The sequence below is a fragment of the Buteo buteo genome, chromosome 2 (assembly GCF_964188355.1).
Source record: "Buteo buteo chromosome 2, bButBut1.hap1.1, whole genome shotgun sequence".
NCBI lineage: Eukaryota > Metazoa > Chordata > Aves > Accipitriformes > Accipitridae > Buteo > Buteo buteo.
In genome coordinates this window covers 14,027,537-14,035,896 of record NC_134172.1, presented here as the reverse complement: position 1 = coordinate 14,035,896, position 8,360 = coordinate 14,027,537, and positions in this window count along the sequence as shown.

The following is an 8,360-nucleotide window of genomic DNA, read 5'->3' as shown; positions in this document are numbered from 1 at the left end:
GTATCCAACTGGAATTGCTCCATTCTATATACATTAAGAAAGCACTAATTGAAAGAGAGACTGAAATTTTATCTCACTAGGCTGCAGTTATTTTCTCAATGCTTGTTTAACCCCTAAATCTCTATTTCTGAAATCAGAAAAAGGTAAGATTTTAATTTAAACCTCCCCTATCTTAAGAGAATCCTTTAACCACCACGCTCCTGAAAATAAGGAAAGAGACTCATGAAAGATTTTAGCTTTGTTTTAGAATCTAAACTCAGATTAACATGTTAACTAGGTCAGGTGCAATTCAATGGCTTGGTTTCTGCAGGATGTCAGACTGTGAACTTCTATGTAACAGGCAGCGATCAATGAAATTTTACAGATCACTCAGAAGCAGCCTAATCCGTCTGAAGCCAATGGTAATCCTTCCAATAACTCCAGTAAGCTTTGTACATGCCTACGTACAGGTCCGTTACTCTGGGATGATGTATATTGCTGGTTTCTTCCCTATGACAATAAAAACAGAAAATCTACTTATACCAATAAAATGTCAGGAGGTTCTGCCTATACATTCATTATGCTTCATTTTGTTTCTGGGGAGGGGGGGTTAATTGCTGACTCTTTAGACTTGAATATTTTTCTAAATCAGTTTCAATCTTTAGGAATCCCCTCCTTGCCTTCAGTACTTAGAGGAGGGAGACAAAAGAAGTATTTCTCGTGCCACACGTTGCGTGTTCACAAGAACAAATGCTCGAGATCCCTCCCCTTCCTCCTGCTGCCTGAAGGACTCTGATAAAACCAGTGCACTCAGGGGTTTTTGTGTGACTCATGGTGCTCTTAAGATCTAACATGCTATCTGGGTAAGCATCAACATTTTACAAGAATCTTTTTTTACACCTTCAAATTCATAGTTCTCCATCAAAGATTTTAGGCCAAAGAGCATTTAATAAAACTGGATGACTTCTTGCTCTAGGATTTTTTAAGCCTCTTTCAGACTAAAATTAGATTTCTTCCTTTAGGAAGAGAAACAGGCCAATGTGTGACCCTTGAACTGTCAATCATCTGGAAGTAAAGCAGGGAACTGATTTCTCTCAGAGCAGCAGAATTAAATACTCCAAAATAATAATAATGTGGCTATACATATTTATAAGCTCATCATTATTAGTCTTTAGTATGATTGTTCCTACCTGATACTCGATGGTAATTTTGGCCCATGGATATATACTTTGACTTAGTTCCACAAGATACTCTAATTTCAAATAAATCATGCTTTAAATGAGTTAACCACTAATTAACTGGCAGGTCTCAAATAATAGTCATCTATGGGGAATCATAATTGAATGCTCTAGTCATGTTTGACAGGTGTCTGTATTATGTCCAGTGCTGTTTAACATTTCAATTGATGATCTGGGAGTAAATACAAAAATGCTGCTGAAAAATATATGAATGGGACAACACTGGAAAGAATAGCAAACAATAAGAACAGACTGATAAAGGGAGAAGTTCTCTTTCACAGATATGCATTTTAATACACCAAATTAAACAACTTCTTTCTAGGAATAAAGATAGCAGACCATATATTTACAACAAAGGACTATACTCTGGAAATCAGTGCCTCTGTAAAAGATATAGGCGTATAGTTTGCAAGCAACTTGGTATAAGCTCTGGAATGACGTGCTTAAAAAAGAAAAAGAAAGAAAAAAGAGGAGGCTTATATGATCCTTGGCTGATAAACAGGAATGAGGGGGAGGAGGGACACAATTTTTCCTTGATGTGTAGTAAAACTGATCCTGTACAGTTCTGGCAGCCATATGTTAAAACAGCAACTGAAAAATTAGAGAGGATGCAGAGATAGATGCCTTACCCTGAGAGACACAAAGAAGATAGTCTGTTTAATTGAACAAAAAACACACTGAAAGGAAACTTGATTACAGCGTCTAAAAACCCCTCATCATTTCTCTCACACCTTGCAGGTGAACAAGGCAGGAGTAAAAACTCACCACTTGTTTTCCAAAGCTCGTTTTCCTCAAGCCTTTTATATTCATATGGTTAAAAAGCATTTGTAGCCACTCCTGTATTGCAGAATATGCCTCTAAGTCATACCATCACAAGGCACGGGCAAATACTGAAAAGTAAAGGGCCTTTTAATTTAGAGGTGGGAGAAATGAAAGAGACCAGTAGTTAGAAGAGGGAGTCAGACAAATTCAAATAGGAAGTAAGAAAGACACACAATTTTAAGAAAGAGGATGATTAGCTGTTGGAATGGTTTGCCAAAGAAAGCAGGGGAAACTTTGATGTCTGCAGATAAAGACTGGATCTTTTTCTGAAAGAGATTATTTGGACAAACAAAATTTTGACACTAATACTGGAATAAGTGGGTGAAACTTAAGGGCCAACATTGTGCTTCAAAGTTTGGAGCAGAGATCTTTGGCTTTAGATTCCACCTTTGAGACACTGTCTGACTTTGGAAGGAGAATGCAATTTCTCATGAATACAAAGGAAAAAAAAATTACAACGTGAATAGTTAAGCACAGGAACTGGCTGCCAAGAAATCAGGGAATCTCCACCCATAGAGACTTTCAAAACTCAGCTGGAAAATGCCCTGAGCAACCCGACCTAATTTTGCAGTTAGCGCCTCCTTCAGTAGGAGATTGGACTAGATGATTTCCAGAGGTCCAGTCAAGCATGAACTTTTCCACACTTCTGCAGTTTTCCTGATGTGCAAGATGCTGAAGACATTTGATGGCACTTGCATCTATAAAGAATTTTGGTGTCTTCAGATGGACTCTGTCTTCTAGTGATGTCTTGTTTTTATCTGTCTGAACAATGGACAGACTGTACAACCTTTTCTTGGATGTGATCAAAGACAAACTTACATGTCGTGAAGACTTTTGATAGACACGTTAAAGAGCCCATATGTATTTTGGTTTATTGCATTGTTAAACATATTGTTTGTAAATACATTCTGCTTGAAAACATTGGAGAGGACCCAAATGAAATAATTGGTGATCCAATCTAGATGTTGCTTTGCTCAGGTCCGTTGCATAAACGTAGGTTTTACTCATGCTCCTCAGTGTGCCCGTATTCAGGCACCGGTTTGAGAACATGGCATCACCGATCTTGCGGGTGCCTTGCAGGACAGCCCTGGCAATGCTCCTCTTGATCATCAGCTTCTGACCAGAAAACTCTGGCACTTCACCCCCCAGCTCAGCTGTTGTACCATTTGCTGCTCTACTACCCTCATGTATCAATAAAAGAAATCCTAGATTCACTTTTTTCTCCATGGAGTATTATAGGGGAATCATTGCATTGCTTCTATTCTCATTTTAGTGAGTAAAACAAAAGGGGACCAAAGGCGAGACAAATAGTTTATCACACAGCCAAAGCAATGGTGACCTTGTCTGTCCACAGGCAGAGCAGCTAATTGGGCAGGGAGGTGCTGTGATTTAGTATCTACGTTTTCAGATTTGAATCCGATGTAAAGTCACATAACTGTATTGATCTCAGTGCTGATTTACACTATCTGAGAATATTACCATTTATTTTTAACTTCACTAAATTCTCTATCTGCTCTAGTATTGCTGATGCAAAGAAAATTAAAATACTCCAGATCAATCTAGTCTCCCAAAGTAACAATGAAACATTTATAACTGCAGCAAGGTGCACAGAAGCTCTTTTATTCTATCCTGCTCTTAAGAGTTAAGTGAAATTACTGAAGCATGTTCTAAGTTTTATCAATTGTGACATATTTTATGCTACTGGCATAGTATATTCAACAAGTGCATTAGGAGAGTGCTTAGCACTTTGTAATTACACTCATATTTCATTTTAAGATAATTTCATGCTATTCTTTCAAAAAGCATCAAATTTGGAGCTGTAGTCTTGAAACAATAGGATGTGATATTAAAAAAATCAGATCTAAAATGCTCTTCTACTCTAATGGAATATAACTAAAATACAATGCACAACTTTCATTCAAAAAACCTCTGTAGTCAAAGAGATACCATTGATTTCAGTCACTATTAATTTAATGAAATGCCATTCTCCTTTTTTTTTGCCCTTCTTTGCCCCCCCAATGAAAAATCAGGTTTGCATTCTCAATTGTCTCAGTAAAAAAAAAAAATATGCATTATACTGACACTCCTGCTACATGGATTTTAAAGTAACTAAACCATTATTATGACACATGGGTTTTGCACCTGTGAGGAACTTTCTGATTCAGCACTGATAGTGTGGACATGTGGTGGATCTTTTTAAAAAAAAAAGACCATTTCCTCTGTGAGTACGTGTTTTCTATATTTAGCTGTGCTTTGTGCAGGGCCTGAGAAATGACTAGACAGTGCAGGTTTATCTGCATCAAATTCAGTGCGAATGCCACATGTAAAGAGGTTGCAAAATCAGAACCTCAGCAAGAAAGCAGCAAGCCTTGGTCTTAATAGGGTGGAAGTTTTGAATGAGGAGGGATTGGGGCCAATTAGCGCGAGGACTAGTCACGGAGAGCCATGGGAATTGTACGATGGAGGAACTGCTGGACTGGATTCAAAATAACAAAGGGAGAAGTCCTGATCTCACCAAAGCGAGGGCCTGTTCTCTATGCAAGCCTCGGGCCAATAATGCAGAAGGTGCGTAGTAGTCACCATCTTGATCCAAGGCTGCTTTCAAGCCTTGCTGCCTTGCTTCAGGGCGCACGCAGGCAGCTTGTGCACAGCGTAGCTGCAATTTGGTTGCAAAGCGTAATTCCCTGGCACTGCAAAATACACACAGAGAAGCGTAAGCCTTTCACCACTTCAGCATTTTAGACCATATGCAAGGAGGCATTACAATTAGGCTACACGTTCTTTGCCATTTGAGAGACACGGTAGATTTATTAATAATCGGACCTCAGATTTGTGAGGAAAAGCTAAGTAATGTGGTTCTGGTAGCGCAGGATGAGCCTCCCTCTACCTCGGGAGAGAGGCGTACATGAGCTGGGAAGCCTGCCATCAAACACTGCCTCCACATTCAGGCTGTGTCTGTTTGTTGTGCCGTGTGAAGGCTTTCTGAGTTAGCTTTTTGCACGCTACTGTACTACCAAGAAGTATGTGAGTCGTAGAAACAAAGCTAAGTAGCTCAGGCTAAGCATCATGGAGAAAAGTTTATGCTGCTACTGATTCAGCACTAGCTGCCGGGATCTGTACACGGGCTCTCCTGGGCAGTACAGAGCTCTGCTTGCTCGAAACCAGCACGGCACAAATCCTACCACACAGGGCAAAACACGGAGCGCTGAGATGGGGGGTGAATAGAGACAAAGGTAATCCGGCAGGTTTCACAGCTGGATTAGCAAATTACATGTAAAGGGTATCATCTGAGAAATTAGGGATACAAACTGGCCTGGGATTTGTTGTATATGTACCAAGTGTACAGCTCTGACCCTGAGTTCTGCAGTTTGGAGCAATATGATGAGCGCCTGATGGGCTGCCTTACAGAAATATTTTGCTTTAATTAAGCTGAATACTGTAAACCTCAAAGGATTGATGCATATTCAGTATAGCTTGGGCAGTTCACCTAAACTGCGATTACAGCCCTCAGGTTATACTAGGTTCTAATACAGTTTGTGTCGCATTTAATATATCACCATTCATGGGATGTACTGTGTTTGGTTTTGTTTTTTTTAATCGAGCTTCTCGGTAGGTTTGCTGCATGACTCATTTTTACATTCTCATGCAATACAACAAAGAGTTACTGTGGTTCTCCTGTGCTGGGAAAATTCGCAGGTGAGTATGTCATGTTGTTTGGCACGAACAGTAACTAGACAGCTCCTTTATTTAGAGTAATTAATCCTGCCTGCAAGTAGTGGTATTTTCCACAGTCTGTACCATTAAGTGGGAGCCTAGTTTTGAAAATTGATGCTAGTTCCCCAGTTGCATTCTTGGCTAAAGTTGGGTGTGTAACATCCCACAAGGTCATTCAAGGGAAGGAAATACCTCATGTTTCCCAACATCATCAGTTCAGGCATGACCTGATTTTGCAATCTTACTGGTATTAGGCAATTCCCTTGCATGTCATAGGATTACTTGCAATAGCTCAGGCTACTTGCTTTGAAGGACGCTGACCTTGAATCTAAATTATCTGCTCCCTAATATCCTTCACTGTAGAAGAGGAAACAATCTTTCACACAGAATTAGAAGAGGAAGATGATCTTGGAACAGCACATGCAAATAACCTCCAGCCACTTGTTTAATTGAGTAAGAGGTCAGCTCCCAAGAAAAATTTACATCCACAATGTAGCATTACCATTATATAATATCTAGCAAAAATATTTACTGCAGTGGAAGTGTGGAACACGGGGTTAATAACCATTGTAAATGTTCTTTGCTGAATGCCAAATCAGCCCAAAATAAAGCACTCACCGTGCATTAAACAACAGCATCTAATGGTGGCAACCAAGGGGTCAGATAACATTATTGCTTCAGGTTCTTATTCTGTGGAATGCATTTTTGGCCTTCAATCCCTCTTTACAGTATAAATTACCAGCTTAAAGAGTACTTTTAAAAGCAATCCTTTGAAGAGGAGTGGGAAGAGCATTTAAGCAGCTCCAAGGTCCCCGTAGACACAGTGCTGGTGGAAGCTGTCAGGGGAATGTACTAATAGCCCCCAGAAATGCACTATGATTGCCATTCTCCTTGCTTCAGTTTTAAATTTCCCCCTCTCAGGCCATAAATGCATAGGTCAAGTCCACCTTGGCCACAGATATCAAATATGTTCTCTGCAGCACTAACTTTGAGAGGGTTTTCATTTTTCAGACTTCTTTCTGAGGTTGAGGCGAAACCTTGCTTTTTATTTTGTGAATTCTTTTAATAGAAATCTTTTTCTAGGAATCCTTGGAGAGGGTTATTGTATGTTACTGCTACTCCCTGGGTCAAATTTTCTCTTGTTGCAGGGATTTAAATGGAGCTTTGCCAGCTTACAGCAATAGAGGATATATTCCCGTGAGCTTTACTTCATGAAGTTTTATTGCTGATGTTGATTCCCAGGGTTACCACATACCTGAAGAACTCTGGGCAGAAAACCAAGAACTTCATATGATATTAGTTCTGTTTGCTGCACATGAAACTTCACTGATTTCAGATATCCTCAGGTTTATATTGTCTATAAAGTGAACACTACCAGCAGAGTATCTCATATTATAAATACAAAGGAGAAACGCTTACCTTAATATTTTCTTGCGGGGAAATAAGGGTAGGCTCTCTCTAAACCACCTGATGCATTTAGCAACAAGACCTCATGCAGCAGAGCCAGGTCTCTCTAATCCCCTTTCTCCTATAATGTTTTCCTCCACAGTCTGTTGTAGGTCAAGTATTATTCCTACATTGACTATACAAAAATATTTGTTGCTTGTAATAAAGCTTTTTACAATAAAGACCGTAAAAACAGAAAACAATTTTGATTAGCCTTACTGAAAATATTTTAGATTTGGTAACAGGTATAGGAGCATTTGTGTCTGGGATTATGAATGAAATAAATTGTATTAAATTATTAAATTGAATCTTCTATTAAAGCACAAGAAAAATCATGTTGTTTCAGTTAACCTTGTAATGAATTAATGAGTTGTGTTGGAAAGGTTTGTAAAGTAGATAATAAGGAAGTTGTAGCAGCAAGTGTCCTTGAAAGACATCCGTGAAGTTATGTTTTGTAGGGCATTTGACAAGTTAATATTTGACAGCATTGCATGTAATGACATCGTAGAATATGCATGATGTAATTGTTTAGTTGCCCAATAAGATCTGTGAAGTGTTGTGTAAGGTGGGCACACAGTCAAGGGTTATGGCTTCCAAATGTGGATGTGAGTGAGATACATCGTGGATAAGGAAACCAACATATTTGAGGATTTGGAGGAGAAGGATCTGTGGCCCTGAAAAGAAAACTCTGATAACTCTCCTTCATTTGCTTCTGCTAAGCCAGAGCAACTTTGTGATAACAAGCTGTTAAAATTTGCTTCTTGGAATACTTGTACATAGGCTTAGAACTCGAATTAAAAATTTACGGCTTGTTGGTTTTAACAGGAAAGAAAAAAGTATTTTCTACACTAGCTTTAATGCAGCTGTTTAGAAGAATAAACCTAATTAAAGATCTATTATTTCCATGGCTTATTTTTATTTTATGTTAAGGTAAGCAGTCACTATCTAATTTGAGCTAATTTTATATCAGACCAGAGAGACTAGTCCTTAAAATCCCTAAATCATTTACTGCATCACACATATCCCAATTCCAAGGAATTTTGGTTGTCCCTTCTCACAACGGGGATAATGTGCTTTTTACTTTGCTATCCCACCCATTTGACATACCCTCTCAGTGGACCCTCTACATGGAGAAGGAACTATAACCCCCAGCCCTGTTTA